We start from the raw sequence: 18,575 nt of genomic DNA on the forward strand, positions 1-18,575 counted from the left end.
CAAATCAATCAATCAAATCAATCGAACAACTAAAACGACTGATAAATTAGCACTAATGAAAAAGCTCTTCAATCATAATTCAGACGTACTTACTTTCTGAATCTTTGCAAATCAGGTCGGGAACATGGCGTCCAGTGATTTGACCAGGGTTGTTAAAGGTTCAGGAACATATAAATTTTTACGGGTTCTATTGGGTTCCGCAACAGAACCGGGACCTTCTTTTCTTGCAGAATTTAAATTCGGTCCACGTTGCGTATTGTTTCACTTCAATACGGAACTTGGAACGGATTTAAATTGATCCAGAAAAAAGGTCCCTTGACCGAATTGAAATATTTTACAGATAAAAAAGTTTATTTTCGGTCCAGAACTCATTTACGCTTGCTGATTTTCTCTCCTGGACCGGAATTGAATTTATTTAAAATTCCTGGACCTTTAAGAACCGTGGCTGTGACATCAAAAGTCAAGCTCAAACAAAAACAAAAAAAGAAAGGAAAATTTTTCTTTTTCCCAATCCCCTGAATTAAAACTTTCGAGATTACAAGATAGAGCCTATGAATTGGGTCAACATGCAACACTTTTATGGATAAACGCTATTTACCAATAGTTTCGTTGAGCAAGTTATAAACCCACCTGCGTATCAGAATCTTCTTGCGTACACAGCTTTCAATTCAATGCGCATGTAAACATGAATTGTACTTGGGAAACCATATTTGAATTGGATTATAAAGTTGTCCGAGGTTGGAGGCAGGCGTCGTGTGAAGGAACCGCAACTTGTTTTCCCTTTCATGCGAGAGAAAGAATAGCTTACAGTTTCAAAATTCCCCTTTTTACTTCTTCAGTGCCAGTTTCATAATATTTTCGTCACTTCATCCACACTCATTATAAAGCACTGGTTCTGTCGCTGTTCAGTTAGTTTTCAACAGTCTTTGATGAGACCATGGTTCTCAAAGGGATAACGGTGAGTTCCAGCTCCAAATATATTGTAAGTTTAAGTGTTGGCAAAAGAAAGGTCATCCTACATTTGAATGTCAGGTATGTAAATAGTAAACATGACAGTGTTTTCTGTTGCTGTTCTACATTGTCCTAAACACTGATGTCGTTTCAAGTTACAAAAAACAATAAACTTATTATGTTCATAGTTAGTAACAGAAGTGAGGGCTCCGGTACCCCTTTCTGCACACTCCATTTCAGGCACATTTCAAATATTTTCGTGAAAATATTTGGTTCCTCATAACAAACAGTGTTTGCAAATAGCGCGGAAGTTAATTTTTTAGATCTACGTGCTACGAAACTTACGTTTTTTTAAAAATTAAAATTCCTTGCGTAACGTCAAAAAGGTTTTTCAGAGCTTCTATGATGGCGGATGATGGATTCATGTCACAGGCGCAAGTCTGAAGATTTCGGATCATGAATTCATGTCACAGGAGCACGTCTGATTTTTTTTCTTTTTCTTCTTATGATTGATTGACTTGTGCAATAGGAACATTTGCGATTGCGATATGTTATTTGTGTGATATATTGGCGGATTGGACATTTCAGACATTGGATTTCTTTTATGCGACTTCAGAAATTGGAATTAATTATTTCTTCTTGGCAACTGCAGGCCGTAAAGGGGAGCGTTGTATTTTCTAAATGACTTGTGGGATGGGATAATTTGCGACTTCTTATTATTACGATGGGAAGGGAGTGGAGGGTGGTATTCTGTGGAAAAGGACAACAAGGGCTTTCAACGTAGCAGTTACTTCATTTTTGGACTTACAAATTTAACTTCGACCCGCAATTCAGTGCCTGGCCTTGGTAAAAAGAGGTAAGTTACCTTCTTAGGTTTAACTTTAGCCTTCATTTTTGGTATTTTCATGTGTCAATGCCGAAAACAGTGAGAAATAGTGTTGGGGGCAGGTGACTCCGGCCAATTTCTAGCATCCCTTTAAAAGGGACCCTATAGATAAAGGCGGGGCCGCGGTAGCGGTAGGAGGCGGTAAGTCAATTACCCCAGGGTCGGAGCCTGGAATCGGTGGGAAATTTGGACACAACAATTTCAAACGACAAAATCTCAACTTTAAACGGCTGTACAGTCGTAAACACTTCTTTCCGCGCTCCATTTTCTTAATTCACAATTAGGATCACATAATCTTCAAAAAGAAAAAAAAAATGAAAATTCGAGGGTGTAGAATAGGGTACCCAACCCGAAATGAGTTGATTAGGACTGTATCAGAATATCCAAACTAAGCAGTGATGACGATTAGATGAGTGTGGGGAAGGCAGTTGCCCCCCACATTTTGCCACTTTTGCCCCCGCACTAAGGTAAACCTTATCTACCAAAAGTAAAGTAGACTATTCCTTGCCACCCTAGTTCTTGGAACAAGATCGCCGCCACAGAAAATAAGAGCTCAAAGAATTAGTGCGAAATGCAGGAGCGAGGTTAGAGTTTGTTTTTTAAAATCTACTTTATGCACCGAAAGGCTAATCGGGATTAGATCTACAGTTTAAAGTGGGATCCAAATCACTGTGTTCCTCTACCGGGTATCGAAACCGGGACCTCTTGATTACAAGGCGACAAGGTTACCACTATGCCATTGGGGAGGCCAAAGAGGCAAGTAAGATTTCCATGTTTTTTTTGGATTCTACGATTTAATCTATACAATAGCTACATACGCGTATGGTTCTATGAGTTTTACAAGTTCGGAAAATTAGATATTTATGTGCGAGATTGCAAAACATAACTTAAATTATTGAAATTCTCCCCTAGCTTCTAAAGCTTTACTCGAACGAAGCATTTAAAAGTTAATAACAAAATAGCATAACCATGAATATATTAACAGTAAAAGTTTAAGCCAATTAAGAAAAACAGCTCACTGGGTATTCATTCACCAATCCAGTGTATCGAGTAGAAGAACCAACCAACGGTGAAATCTTGTATACCCTGTCCCGCTTATATCTGGAGCAAGCGAGACGATAACAAGTCTCTGCGCAAGTAGTGACGCGAGACGGCTCCACCAATGAACACGTGAAAGGTGATGGGATTTCGTGGAGGAGGAAACGACTGCAGTTACCAGCCAATATTAAAGTATTAATAATATTAAAATGTTTATAGTAGTAGGTCATTGCAAAATATTAAACAATGTCAAGCTACGACAACTACGCACATGAATTCTTTATGTATGGTTCTTTTTCATTTCAGTTTCCTATCCTCCTTTTGTCGCTTCTTGTTCTCGCAGTCCTTGGAGAAGAGAAAAGGGTGGAACAAGAGAAGAAGGATGACCTGCAGTTATCAGAGAACGGTCTTGGATTTTTAGGTTTCACTGGCGCTGTTGGTAAGCAGATGAATTCGTGCGTTCGCTTTACTAATGATTGATTGAAATTAAAATTACAGGCGCGTCAGAACTTAGGCCATTTACACCCGTCACATTGTAGGGGGCCAATTCCTTACCATTAAGATCACCTCACCACAAATGAGAACAAAATACAGGACAACACACAACCCTACAAGGGATTGTACTCGTATTAGGTCCACACGTCAGAGCTTCGTTGCCCTGCAGACATACGGTTTACCGGAATACACTACTTGGAAGTGAGGTTGACATTTGAGTGTATTCACTCATTGTCACCCCTTACTTCCCGCTTTACCATTGTGAAGTAGCAGTGTTGCAGATGTTTGTGAGCGCACACACACATAATAAGACGTGCGCACGCGCGTGTTGTTATATTTATAAGTACAGACCGGAGTTTGAATCATGCTTGTGCATACGTATACCGAGTGGGGCACCTAAAAGTACCACAGCGAATAGTTCTGAAAAGCGAAGGTTTACGGCAGTCTTACGTCACCGATGTAAAAGTGGTCAAGCGGCCCAGTGGACAGAGCATGTCTGGGCCGCGTCCGAATCGGCAGCAGATGTCACCTAGAGCACCGTTCCATCCGGGGACTCAGCCAACCTCCGTTGTCCGAATTCGCGGCAGACGTGGAGTCGAAGGGGAGAGCAGAGAGGAGCGACAGATGCACGCTTGAACTCGCTGTGACCCTGCGCTTGGCAGCCATATTCTAACTTTCACTTTGTACAGACAACATTTACTGATTAGACGATGTAAAGCTCAGTGATACTTTAACATTTTATAGATAATACTGAATGTAGAAAAATTGTAAATGATGAAATAACATGTTACATTTTTAATATGAGTAGTAAATGGTGGAAATCATGGTGATGTTTGTTTGGCGTCTGCCTTCTGCTTCCGTTCGGTGCGCCTGCGCCCCAGAGCGCGGTGGGTGAAGTTCGGGCTGACACCTGGCGGGAAAGGTGACAACCGTACTACAAGGGGACATGTAGATTCGGACGACTTGGACGTGACTTCGACGGCACGCGAGAGCAACGGGAGAGAACGGGACGGAGCGCTTGCCAATCCGAACATCTTGAAGTCCGCCATCTTGGATTCAGCTCATGTTCTTGAAATAGAAAGGGGGTCATGTGATACACGATTTCAGGCTAGAATTGACTCAGAAACAACAGAAGTTGTTTTCTACATAACTTCAATCTGAAGAAAATTAGTATTGACCGAAGTAGGATTGGCAACAATGTAATGGCAGGTTGTTATCCTTGTTCCAGGTGAACCAGTATGTCACAAACTCGTCAAGATCGCATAGAAATGGTGCTGCTGAGTGGTGGCCTCAGGGTGAGTGTGGGCGTCCGCAATGCCCAGCATCCAGATTTGCCAAAGACATCACAAGAAGATGTGGACCAAATTCAGGGAGACCACCTCGAATAAGAGACGAGAAGTGCGGTTTTCGCACAAACGACAAGCAGAATGCGGGTCACAAAAGTATCATACGTATTCGGGGTGCCGACAATTATCGGAAAATCAAATGTCCCGAACGAAGGAACGTGTTTTGAAATGGAACGGGCCTGCGTTACCTGATGCATGTACAAATAAGGACGGAGATACGGATTGACATTGTAATAATGTTGAACAAAGTTCACTTGACCGCCAGTACTGCTATGACGGATGCGGGATCGCTGCCACGGCAGTCCTGCTAACATAGCTACCACGTGGCCATTTCCGAAACAAGATCCTTAGAGACCAGTGCTAGTTGATAGACGTCTACAATACGTAGATTGTCAGCATCCTTTATTTCAGATGGCAATGTGCAATGTACAAATAATCATGACACAAGATACGGGTACTCTACACGACAAGCATGCTTGTGATATGAACGACAAGTTGCTTCTTTCGAAGGGTATGTTCAAAATGGTGGCCATCAGCTGCAATACAGGCATGCAGTCTAACACGCAGAGATCGTTGCACACGCTGTATCATGTCTCGTGTATTTCCTGTACATGCTGCACCAATGCGGTGTTTGTTTCATGTCTGCCGGTGTGGTCGTATATCCCTGTAGACAACCTCTTTCAGTGTTCCCCAGAGGAAAAAATCCAAAGGTGGCAAGTCAGGGGAGCGAGACGGCCACAGAACATGTCCTCCTCGTCCAATCAAACGATGTGGAAACATATTCTGCACACAATCCTTATTGCGATTTGAACTATGAGCTGGGCACCCATCATCTTGATACCACATGATTCTCCTAGTCTGCAACGGAATGTCCTCTAACATTGGTGGAAGTTCATGTGATAGAAAGTTGACATACTTGTGAGCACGACTCACCTGTCTGCACTACCACGGTCCACGGTTGTTTCGGAAATGGCCACGAGGTATGTTAACAGGACTGCCGTGGCAACGAGCCCGCATCCGTCATAGCAGTACTGGCGGTCAAGTGGGGCAGTCTGAACTTTGATTTGTTCAACATTATTACAATGTCAATCCGTATCTCCGACCTTAATTTGTACATGCATCAGGTAACGCAGGCCAATTCCATTTCAAAACATGTCCCTTCGATCGGAACATTTGACTTTCCGATAATTGTCGGCACCCCGAATACGTATGATCTGCTTGTCGTTTGTGCGAAAACCGCGTATCAATGGCACTTCTTGTCTCTTATTCGAGGTGGTCCCCCTGAATTTGGTCCACATCTTCTTGTGATGTCTTTGGCAAATCTGGATGCTGGGCAATTGCGGACGCCCACACTCACCCTGAGGCCACCACTCAGCAGCACCATTTCTATGCGATCTTGACGAGTTTGTGACATACTGGTTCACCTGGAACAAGGATAACACCCTGCCATTGCATTGTTGCCAATCCTACTTCGGTCAATACTAATTTTCTTCAGAATGAAGTTATGTAGAAAAAAAACATATGTTGTTTCTGAGTCAATTCTAGCCTGAAATCGTGTATCACATGACCCCCTTCCCATTTTAAGAATATGAGCTGAATCCAAGATGGCGGATTTCAAGATTGCGACTAGAGACCAGACATGCTTTGTCCACTGGGCCTCTTAACCACATTTACATCGGTTACGTCAGAACTGCCGTAAACCTTCTCGTTTCAGAACTATTCGCTGTGGTACTTTTAGGGGCCCCTCCCGGTATAGTCTTTATGAAAGCTATGGAATGTTTAATTTTATACGAGGGTAAGTTAAATGAAAACCCTAAAAGTGCGTCAAAAACAATAGGACAGATTGTAGAGAAGCTCATGTTTACATGAAGTATCAACTGTTATTTACGAAACAACTCTAAGGCTGCAACACTGATCAAGTAAGCTTCGAAATGTCATTTTCCTCATTCTTTTAAGAGTAGCGCCCCCTTGTCCTATATGTACCGCTGTGGAACAGTAGTTTCTTGTCCTCCGGAAACCAAAATTTCCAGAATCTCATTGGCAAACGCAACTTCAATATCTGTATGCATGCTTACCAAACTCGCAAGTTCACGAATGGCGGAGGAAGTTCGACAATGTCCTCAGTTCGCAGGTGGATGGTTCGAATCCTGGCCTGGGCACGCATGTTCTTTGTGGGTGTGTCCTAATCAGTTTCATCCCTCATCATCATCGTAGCGATTTGCCAAGAGAAACAGAAAAGCGACGCTAAATCCAAACAAATTAAATCTTTTTGGTCGATAGATAATGTTTGGGAACTTCACAATATCGATTTTCCTCGACATTACGTTTCATGAAGAAATATGGGCCGGATCAGATCGGAAGGGGGTTCCCCTAAACGCTGATTGCACAAACAAAAGTTCATACGTTGACTCAATATGCCCACGAGGAGGAACACTTTCCTAAATATATCGATTCTGAAGACATACCAGCTAATCAAAGTTTAAGCACAGGTACAGGAGACTCTTCTCTATCTCTAACGTCACAGAAACGCCCTTGTTCATTCTCCATAAAGCCTTGATTACTGAGTACAATCACGGATGTGTTTGCGTAAATATTCGAAAAGCAGTGCTTATGGAATTTCAAGATAACACCAAGTATTGACCGAGGTACGAAGTTAATTGTTGAGCAAATGCGTGAGGCGTTTGTGTGTGTGTGTGTATATATATATCAGGGCATACGAGAACAGCAACAGTTTATCCGTTGCCAGGCAACCGTGTTTGTTGATATTGGGTAATTTACACGCATCGATAACCGAACACATGGGTAATACATATGGATACGTGAGCGTGACGCAAACACGACTACAAGATTGGTTTGGAAATAGAGAGAAAGGTTTTGTAATAAATCATCAATATTGGACTGACACATGCTTGTGTGTGTGTGTGTGTGTGTGTGTGTGTTGGGGGAACTGTTGGAAGAAAATAACAGACCGTAACGTCAGAAGATAAATCATGCAGCCTCAAAGTTTGAGCAGGGAAAAGGGCCTGTTACGTATTATTGGAAATACAGTATAACCTCGTCAATCCGGACTAATGTCGGGGATAAGTTGACCGGTTTAACGAAAGTCCGGATTAACTGAAATAACCTAAAGAACAGTAGAAGTGCATTAAAACTCTGTTTATAGCAACACAACAAGTTTATTATGGTGTATTTAAAGGGCATAGGCCTAAATACACTATACAGTACAGTACAAAGTCTGCGGGAAACAGAATTTCATCAGTGGTTGACTGCCTTTTCTTTGGGAAGTTCTCTTGTTGACTTCTAGCCACATTTAAAACCTTGCATTCTGCTTTTTCTTTGGCCATTTGCCTGTCCGGATTAAGCGAAGTCCGGCTTATCGAGGTTCGAATTAACGAGGTTTTACTGTACCTTAGTTCAGAACTGGCCTCGAATCTACCTACTCCACCTGCATCAAAATTCCTCATCAACTGGTATCGTCTAGGGAATGTGTGGAACAAAGCCGCGCATAACGATAGAGAATGGGAGAAAGCGAGTGGGTTGAGCAAAGAAGTGCGTCGTGGTGTAAACGGTTCGTACTACTTGCGCCGAAACTTGTTTTCGTTCCCGCGCTCCAGAGATTCCCGAGACAGGGTGTAAACAGTAAGGTTCCTAATTTTTATTCGAGGTCCAGCCTCTAAATTTCATGCATACCTCGCAGAAGAAACACACATTAATCTTTATAATTCTCAACAATTTGAATTTGGCGCACTGTCATCTTCAACACCTCTTACCTTTCAATAGTCTTCGTGTATATAATTCATGGCAGCAGTTCACAATATTACTCGTCCTACACTCGAGTGCAACCATGGACGTCCGCAGGATTTTTTCCATGGAGGGGCAAGCAAGGTAATTTTTTTCCGGGGGGGCAAAGGACCCATATTTTCCTCCAAAATAGTGATGCCCTTTCAAAAAACACTATTTCAGTCTGAAATTATCATGTTTCTTCAACGAATTTATAATAATTAACATAAATTACTGTGATTGAAATGCAACTATGTGTGAAATATACATGGGCGTCCGGAAGGGGGGCAAGGGGGGGGGGGGCGTGCCCCCCCCCTGGAAATTGAAAGTCAACCAAAAAATATGTATTTCACACATATAATTTCATTTTAGCATCAATAATCTGTGTTAATTATTGCATGAACACCATAAATTCAAATTAAAGCAATGTTTTTATGGAACAACACTATTTTTGGTGAAAATTTGCCTTCGTTTGCCCCCCCCTGGAAAAAATACCTTCCTTGCCCCTCCCTGGAAAAAATCCTGCGGACGTCCATGGAAATATATAATTTTTAGGTACACATTCATTTTCGAGGAGGGGCCGCCCCCCCCCCTTCCGGACGCCCATGAGTGCAACCTATCTTGACAGTTACGTCGTAACAACCTTGCAAACCTACAGGGTTCATGCTTTCACTGTCTGCTCTCGGAAGAAAGAAAAACAAGGGAATGAAATTCAATAGATTAAGATAGAAGGGAAGGAATTTCAAAATGTCGCAATGCGAGGATTCTTGTAGAATATAATAACGTATAATAAATAACCATTAACATGAGCACGATACATAAACATAATACAAGTGTACGGAACTCATTTGGATTCAGATAATGAATATGGGATGGCAACGCGCCTTCGAACGGCAAGTTCGCGAGACTTGAGCACAAAAATATAGTTCCTTACCTGAAGCACGTTGCATCGTATACAGCACATAGAACTGTATTACAGATGTTAGATTCTGAAAAACCTGTTGAAGTGAAGAATATCCGGTACGATTGTTTTGCTGCAAGTCAAAGCTAAAACAATTATGTGTAGGTTCGTTGACCCGAACCTTGGAGCTGATTGCAGTTCGAAGTGAGGGTAAGGGCGAGTCTATATTTGTCTGCTGGTTATCACGCGTCCTCAGCGAGCGAGATCCGGGCAGATGTTTGGCTTGCGTGTTACTTTAAATCTCATTGTAAAGGAAAAAAAAATTGAATAGTCATGTGGGGAAAAAAAAGTGTAAATATATTAGTATTTTCGACGTACTTGTGATGAAACTGCGAGTTCAATGTAACAAAAACGTTTAGGGTCAATAGGAAAAACGAAATTTAAAATATTAAAATTCCAAGCCCATCTGAAACAAAAATCCTACCAACACTAGTGATTATAGTGGCTAATTGCGTTCAAATCTGTAATACTGGACAGGAATCAGAGTAACGTAGAATATTACTGTTATTATACATAATATTATTTAATAAAGTCGTAAGTAAACACATTTGTAAATAGTTATAAATGATAGAGTAGACACAACCTCTTGATTCGAACGATGCTTGGACAACTCAAAGTGTTAAAGTCAGGTTAAAATATTAGTATTGTTTTCAGTAAAAATTAAATTAATTTTGAGTTTGTAGGTTACTCTGATTTATTTTTTAATAAATTTTTAATGAAAAGAAATCTTACAAGTTATTTCGTTACAATTCTTGAAAAAGAAAACGCGTATTTCAATCTGTATTACTCGATTATTTAATATTTGTTTTTCCTAGTAAAACTACAAAGAAATAGTCTCTTAGACGTACAGAAAAATACACGAAAATTGTTGTCATTCGAAAAATGTTTAGTAATTTAGAGCATGTGATCACTTTTTTTCAGAATTTTACTGCACATACTACATACACTACAAACAACGAAAATGAACATGAAATAGTCTTCAAAATAGGAATTGAAACTTTTCATATTTTGTGTATACACATGGTCTCCTTTGTATTTCAGGCTACAGAGGTTACGGACTGAGGTACCGCATTCCTGGCTATGGTGGGAAAAGCTATGCCATTATCAACCATCTTGCATATTACGGCTTACCCGTTTTCGATGAATTCGGCTATGGATTTTACGCCTGATACACATACAGAGGACCTGCAGGAACTCATAACCAAATTGTAACGAATATTTATTTAAATAAAGAAAATAATCCTCTTACTTGTAAGTTATTATTGATGCATTTAATTTTAAATCGGTTGCATAAAACCTTTACACATTTTATCGAAATCACTTTTCTAATCAGTATATATAATTACAATTTCGAGAAAATGGTTAAATACGGTAAGTGTTATCCATTTCGTCCCAGAGACACATAATTTCTAGATTAAATTAAGAATACACAACTTTCAACGTGCCTCTTTCACAATCAAGTGTTCATATGTCCTGGGTTGTTTTTTCTCCAAACATAAAGCCATCATATTCTCATGATCTTCACTTAATCTTCTAGATTCGAATTCCCAGTAAAATAAAGAAGTTCATTGCTTGCTTACTCACTATTGCCATACAGCACAAATTTCCTGGTGACACATATTTGATATCAATATCTGGTACAGATCTATAAATACCATGAATATCTACTGGACAGTCATATGTCCAGTTTTATGTCTATTTCTGGATATAAGATACACTTTTGTACAATCGGAGACACGTGTGTAATTCTGGATATCCAATGTACACTCTCCTCACTTAGTACTCTGGCAGTTTCTTTCTTTATACAGCATATTCGCAGATGATACAATTCAATCTACAAGTGTATCAATATGTATAAAACACACCGTATTATTAACTTCGCTGACCCTGTAAAAGCAAGAACGATTACCAGCAGACAAACATGTTGACGTAAAATGGGGATTGTCACTGTCACTTCTGACCTTCGGGGAAAACTGCACAATCCTTACGTCCCACAAACGACAAGAGACATGCCACTTTGGTATAATGGGGTGCACAAGTGTTGTTCGGCAAATTGTCCATGAGCATTTTCATAAATATTTCTCTTGTGTCCTGAGTATTTTAACAAATAGATTTTTTAAATATACTGGTGTAGAGAGCCTATCAACAGCTTGTTTGGATTCTTTTTTACATTTCAAGCTCTTATTGCGCAAAACTAAGAGAATAAACATAGCGATGGACAATTTGCTTGGTAATACTTGTCCATCCCATTGTAAAACATATTGTATTTATTGACTGATTGATTGGTTTGCTTTATTTTACTACGCTTTTTGTGCCTCGTTTGGCTAATTTGCGAAGATGGGGATGAGGGATGATTTGATGAAATTGATGAATGGACACTCACAAACATCCATGCCCAGGCCAGGATTCAAACCCGGGACCCCTGGCGTCGTAGCGCGATGTGCTAACCACTTCGGCACGGGGGCCGGCATATTGTATTTATTTCTGTAGGTTCGTTTCCAAATGTCACAAGTTGTTTGCTAGTCTGAAAGCTCGGTAACACTTCACGAGTTTCGTTTCAGAAGCTGTAAGTATGTAGTTTTGTACAGAATTTCCAGATAATAAGAAAATCGGCAAAATGTGGATATCTACATATCTTTACTGACGACATTTTGGACGTCATATATATTCCTGTTGTACACCTTGACATCTCAGGGTAGAAGTGTACGTACAACATGGTTGTATGTGAAAATGTTCGACAACAGGCTCTCCCCGATGGCGCAGTGGTAGCGTCGTTGCTTTGTAATCAAGGGGTTCCGGCATAAAGTAGATTTAAAACACCAAATCAATCAATCAATCAATCAAGGTGTCCGGGTTTGATACCCGGTGGAGGAACATAGTGGATCGGATCCCACTTAAAACTGTAGGTTCAGTCCCGATTAGCCTTACTGTGCATAAAGTGGACTTAAAATACCAACTCAATCAATGTACGACAAGCGATGGTGTTTTCTGAATCCATAATCTATATCCTGTCCCAGCTAACTGTAGAGCAGGAGGAGGAGGAGGAGGAGGAGGAGGAGGAGGAGGAGGAAAATAGAGTGGTGAAAGCACAGTGTTGCCAACCGTACGGTCCTGAACGTACATGTACGGAAATTTCATGGCATGTACGGACGAACTGTCCAGACCTTAGTCCGTACGCTAAATGCACGGCTTGTCAAAATTTGCTCGTGCAGTTTTATCCCTAATATTTCACTAAGAGATTCTTAAACCAATCGTACGGACCTGGAGACAAAAATACGGTCCGTTTGCCATGTGGAATGTATTATCCTTTTCAAAAGTTTGCAACGCTTACGGAGAAATCGGGTAACTCCCGTCATCCATTACACAATCCCGTTTCTCTCACTGTTCATTGGTGGAGCCGTCTCTCGTCCTAACTTGAGCACAGACTTGTTCTCGTTCGTCTGGTCTACAGTTAGTTGGTACGGAGTTTAGACTACAGTATCTCTATGGCACGTGTAAGTACCTAGGTTATGGAAGTAGAAGACCATAAATTAGCGTGTGATAAACATGCGTAAGTAGTTAGAGACGCCCATTTTGCTCGTTGTCGGTGGCTTCAATGAAACAACGTTGCCATGCCAACGGAAGCAAAGTTGCCAACTCCAATTTTTTTTTTTATTATTATTTATTTTACTCTAGTCTTTGAGATTCGTAGATTTCCAAGCTTGCCTAGCTCAGTGTTTCTCAACAGTTGCGTCGCGCCCTACGGTAAAATATACTGCGTCACGAGAGGTTCTCCTGAAGTTTGAGACTTGTAGCCCGCGCTGGCAACTTCCTTTCGTTTGACGTTTTCCAGCAAAAGTGGAAATCCTTTCTCGTCAGTGCTGGTGAGAAATCAGAGCCGCTGAGAGGGGACTGTCACGAATTGCAACCGTCTTGCAATTCTCGAGTTAAGGCCGCAAGGGTCAAGCGACTTGCTCGTCTTGAAATGGAAATATTCTGATAAATTTGAGTTTTTCTGTCTGAAATTGAAACTTCCAATAAAAATCAGGACTTACTAAATTAATTTAATGATATTGGCCAAAGGGCTCCAAAATATTCCATTAGATCCTGTTGTTGTCAACTTACTTAAACCAAATGTTACATTTGTAAACAAACCTATACATAATCTATCCAATATTCTCTATGAATATGCCATAAATTATTAATTAATATTAAATTTGAAGGGTACATATTAATTAATGTATAAAATTAAAAAAAATAGAAAGCTATTTAGGGGGGAAAATGTTGGGATCCGGGCATGGACTTCTAGAAAACGAATTTACCTGACCACGGATTCACGAAGTTTGAGAATCAATAATAGTGTGAAATAAATTTGGATAAGTTCACAATCTTCATTTATTATACCGGGTGGCCAGAATTAAAGTTACCCAACTCAGAGCCCTCTGTAGCCTGTTTGAGTCATCGTAGAACTCTGAAATTTGGTGAATCCACTATGCAGACCATGAGGAAGACGATGGCGATAAAAAAAATAGTTAAATTTTTCGCCACAAGTTTGAAATGTGGCGCTGTACTTCCATGATGGGTTGTAATAATGACGTAAACTGTTCCAATTGGATATGGATATGCCTTTACCTTTCAATCTTGCAAGAAACGAGAGATTATTTTCTCGCAACTTCCAGTCACTAACAAATGTCTTTCTAATTAATAACTCAGCTACATCACTTAACGTGAGTGCTGAACAAAAGTTCGGAAGTGATCACCATGCCATTAAATACGAAAGAACGTGCATTGCTGGTGAAGTCGTTTTATCAGAACGGTAGAAATAGCGGCAATGCGAGGTTATCGTCATGCGAAAGGACTTCATTATTACAGCGCCACATTTCAACCTGGCGGCGGAAAATTGGACTATTTTTTGTCGCCATCCTCTTCCCCATGGTCTGTATAGTGGATTCACGAAATTTCAGAGTTCTACGATGCCTCAAACAGGTTGCAGAGGGCTCTGATTTGGGTAACTTTAATTCTGGCCACCCGGTATAACGTTGCATAACTAATTCTTCTCTTCACATTAGGCCTCCAAGATGGTGTAAAGAAAAGGAGGAAGGAAGAGAGACATAAGAACAAAATAAGAAAAAGAGAAAGAGATTCTGAGTAAATGGAGAAGATGGATTCAAAAAGAGAAAGAAGAAGGACTGACAAAGAAAAGGAGATATAGGAAAGAAAACAGCCAGAAGGGAGAAAGAGAGACAGAAGAACAAAATAAGAAAGAGAGAAAGAGATTCTGAAGGAAAGGGAGAAGAGAGATTCAAAGACAGAGAAAGAAGAGGAACCGACAAAGAAAAGGAGATATAGGAAAGGAAACAGCCAGGAGGGAGAAAGAGAGACAGAAGAACAAAATAAGAAAGAGAAAAAGAGAAAGAGATTCTGAGTAAATGGAGAAGATAGATTCAAAAACAGAGAAAGAAGATGAACTGACAAAGAAAAGGAGAGATAGGAAAGAAAACAGCCAGGAGGGAGAAAGAGAGACAGAAGAACAAAATTAGAAAGAGGGAAAGAGGGTCTGAAGTAAAGGGAGAAGAGAGATTCAAAACAGAGAAAGAAGAGGAACCGACAAAGAAGAGGATAAATAGGAAAGAAAACAGCCAGGAGGGAGAAAGAGAGACAGAAGTACAAAATAAGAAAGAGAAAGAGAGAAAGAGATTCAGGTAAGGAGTAGAAGAAGAAACATAAATACAAAAACAGGGGAAGAAAAGAAGAAGGAACAAAGAAAAAGCGAGAGGAGGAAAGAAAGAGTTAGTAAAAATAAAGACAGAGAAACCGATTAAAAAAGGAATATAGAGAGAAAGAAAAAGAACGAAACAAAGAAATAGGAAAGAGGACTGTAAGAAGAAAAGATTCATAAGAATCCTCATATTCTTAGTATCCATGATCACCGAAGTAAAGTTCGCCTGGAGTATATTTCATCAAATTTGAAAATATATTTAATACTTATTGCCGGCCAAGGGCGTTCCCAGAGGAGGAGTTTTGGGAACTCAGTCCCCTGAAATATCTTTGAAACTAATACTAAAGTGTGAAGCAGTTTGGAGCAGTTGTGTCTAGTCTATACAAGAGAAAAAATTTAATTGGAAAATGAGATCCGATGCAAGCTCATGAAAGTTTTTGATATATGAGATTGTAGTCATGGTGATTACGCGTTTAGAGTAATTATTCTCCACACGGTGTGTTTTATTCAGAAATGTGTTATATGATAAATGAGTAGAATCCTTTTAAATATTGCATTCTTATTTTTGTTTCCAAAAATGGCAATTTAATTATTCTACAATTCATTCCTGGCAGTTTTATTGAGTTGATATTGTAATTTCGTGTTAGGGTCTACTCTTTTCGTAAGAATAACTTTTAAAGGCTTCCCTGATGGCGTAGTGGTAACGTAATCAAAGGATTCCGGTTTCGATAACAGGTGGAAGAACTTAAACGCACTGGCATGAAAATAGGCGGCTGGGCAGAATTGCGCTGGGAAAAGCAAAGCGAGACAAAAGTCGCTGTTTCCCGCGCACTATGTGGCAACGTCAACCGGGCTGCGTTGCCTAGTTCCAGCGTCAGGCCGACCTCTCTCCGGGGCACTTTTGTGTCATCCCTGACCTTTCGAGCAAATACTGTCAGTTTGTATCACATGGATTACAAAGACCAAATCTACGAGATCTTTCATTCTCTTAAACCTCCGAACAGACGGGGTTGTGCTCTGATCGTGGCAACAGCGCCAACTTCTGCCACCCGCCCAATTTCATGGCCGTGCGTTTAGTGGTTCGGATCCCTCTTTAAGCTGTAGGTCCAGTCCCAATTAGCCTATCTGTGCATAAAAGTGAACTTAAAACAAATCTGAAAACTCAAAAAAATTTTGAATAACCAAAATCATATTTCTGATTGTATAAGAGTAGACAGAAAATAATTGAACTTACTGTTCCATAAGATAATAAGTATATATTGCAAAATCATGTAGCAATTTAGGCTAAGCGATTGATGCTATTTTTATTATCATTATATAGGTATAAAATAAATCCGTGCGTGCAATAAACATGTTTTTTAACAGTAACAATAAGAGTATTTAATAAGTAAAGACTATTATTTTTCGTAATAAATACCGTAAATATGGCTCTGTAACATCGTCAAGGTTTCTTATTGTGGGGAAGTGGAAGTATGGGACCAGTGTGTAAAGTTACGGGTGACAGAGTGGGAAGTATTCGGGGGGGGGGGGTTGAAGTACCGTAACTAAAGCTTTAATAAGTTACTGATAATACCACAGATAAATACATTTATCTGTGATTATAATTCATGTAGAAATGAAGCCTCCACAATGGAAAGCGAGTTGTTCAAGCCTAAATTAAGCCTTATTACTGGGGCTCTGAAGTTGAAGACCTATAAATTGCCAAAAAAACCTATAAATAGAACTAAAAATGTGAAAAAAGGACCTAAAAACGAAAAAAGGACGTATAAATGTGATCCAAATTAATTAATAACTTCAGTTTTAATTACATATTTAATTAATAAAAAGTACAAAATTCTGGTGGTATGGAACACACAGTGCGAAAAAACTATATGAATGAAATGCATCTTCTTTCAGACATTATATAACTTCCCCGCCCCTTCCCACTGAGCGGTACATCCTTATCTGACTTGAGTTGAGATCCTTACAGGCGCGTTCTGTCTGGTCATACACACCATGCTGAAAGCTTCAAAACAAGAGAAAGTTGCCACTTACAGCGCGACCTTCCAGGCAAGTTACCGTTAAAGGACCTTGTACCGTACCTGCATCAGTCGTCCAAAAATATATTTTTTTAATTTCTTTTTATTTCTTTACTACAGAAAGGATATTTAAGAGGTGATGAACTGATGATGATTCGAATTGAGAATGAGCAGTAAAAACGTAGTCGAAAGAAGGTGAAGTTGCAAAAAAAAGCCGTTAAGACCTAAAAAAGACTAGAAAAGCACCAATATGCCAAAAAAAGCCGAAAAAGGCAAAAAAGGACAAATAAAACCCACCTTTTCTGGCCTACAATGACCCAAAATGAACATATATTATGTTGGGACTCGTCTTCGGATACTAAAAAAAAAAAGGATTCTTGGAATAATTATATTATTTTGCGAATATATGGGCAATGTTATTGTGGCGGGCGTGGCATTCAGACAAATTTACATTCATCTTGTAATTATTTTCTTAGCACCTTCAAATATGTAACTCTTATCAATTCATGTATCCATTTACTGATTTACTTAATTTCAGAATATTCCTACTCCCATCTCAATTTTCAGCTACTTTACTCGACATTTAGATGATTTTAGTTTCTAAATACTTTTTGCCTGTGTCGGGTGTACAAATTTTGTGACGGGTGTGACACCATGTACAATATTTATTTATGGAACAATGCAAAGGCTACGGAAACTATCACAAATAGATTCTTCAAATCAGGTTTCAGAGCTGAAGAGCATGCGGAACAGTTTGCGCCAGGCTATTCCCTCCGAGTCAGTGCTGCCAACTTATCTCTTTTGGCGCCATATCGTCTGTGAACTGGAGTGCCCGCCCCTCATGCCCCACTAGGATTCCATCACTGGCCCCGGCCCAAATAAACAAACTTTTGTCATGAGTATACATTTTGCACGTGACGTAATATTGTTATATTACCTTCCCAACTACTTTTTTTTATAGCGCCGTGGAGATGACATAATATTTTTATCCGGGAATCCTTCATTTTCGATTTCATACTACCATCGGGTCGATTGGGTGATGCCGCCGGAATACTTAGATAAATTGTCATTAAAGTTAACGGTAATAGCAGCGCCGACATCCCTTGGACACCTAAGTTTACCCTATGAGGCACTTTATACAGCCTTCGCAACTCTAGCTCCGAAAGTCAGTTTTAACCCAATTTAATGTGAAATTTCTCTCTTTTACGTGCACCAGGTTTGGCAACACTGCCAGGATGGCTGTAGGAGGCAAGGAGAAATGCATTATCTGATTTGGATAAATTCACTCTCTTGCAGAAACCCAATTTTTCTTTTAATACCATTGCTCATTCCGACAATGTAAATGCACACATGGTGCGTAACTGTAACTCCTTACCATAACATATAGAAACAATAAATGAGG

The 18,575-nt window shown here is 39.9% G+C and overlaps 1 protein-coding gene and 1 long non-coding RNA gene across 2 annotated transcripts in view; one reads left to right on the forward strand and one right to left on the reverse strand.

Moving 5' to 3' along the window:
* Positions 1–18,575, reverse strand: part of Ir76b (Ionotropic receptor 76b) — a 198,921-nt gene that overhangs the window by 74,371 nt on the left and 105,975 nt on the right. The gene's annotated exons all lie outside the window — the stretch shown is intronic.
* Positions 750–10,626, forward strand: LOC145994447 (uncharacterized). Its single transcript, XR_014442352.1, has 3 exons — positions 750–958; positions 3,182–3,314; positions 10,499–10,626. It is a non-coding gene; the product is annotated as an uncharacterized LOC145994447 (long non-coding RNA).

This window comes from Lepisma saccharinum, chromosome 10, assembly GCF_977018435.1.
Source record: "Lepisma saccharinum chromosome 10, izLepSacc3.1, whole genome shotgun sequence".
NCBI lineage: Eukaryota > Metazoa > Arthropoda > Insecta > Zygentoma > Lepismatidae > Lepisma > Lepisma saccharinum.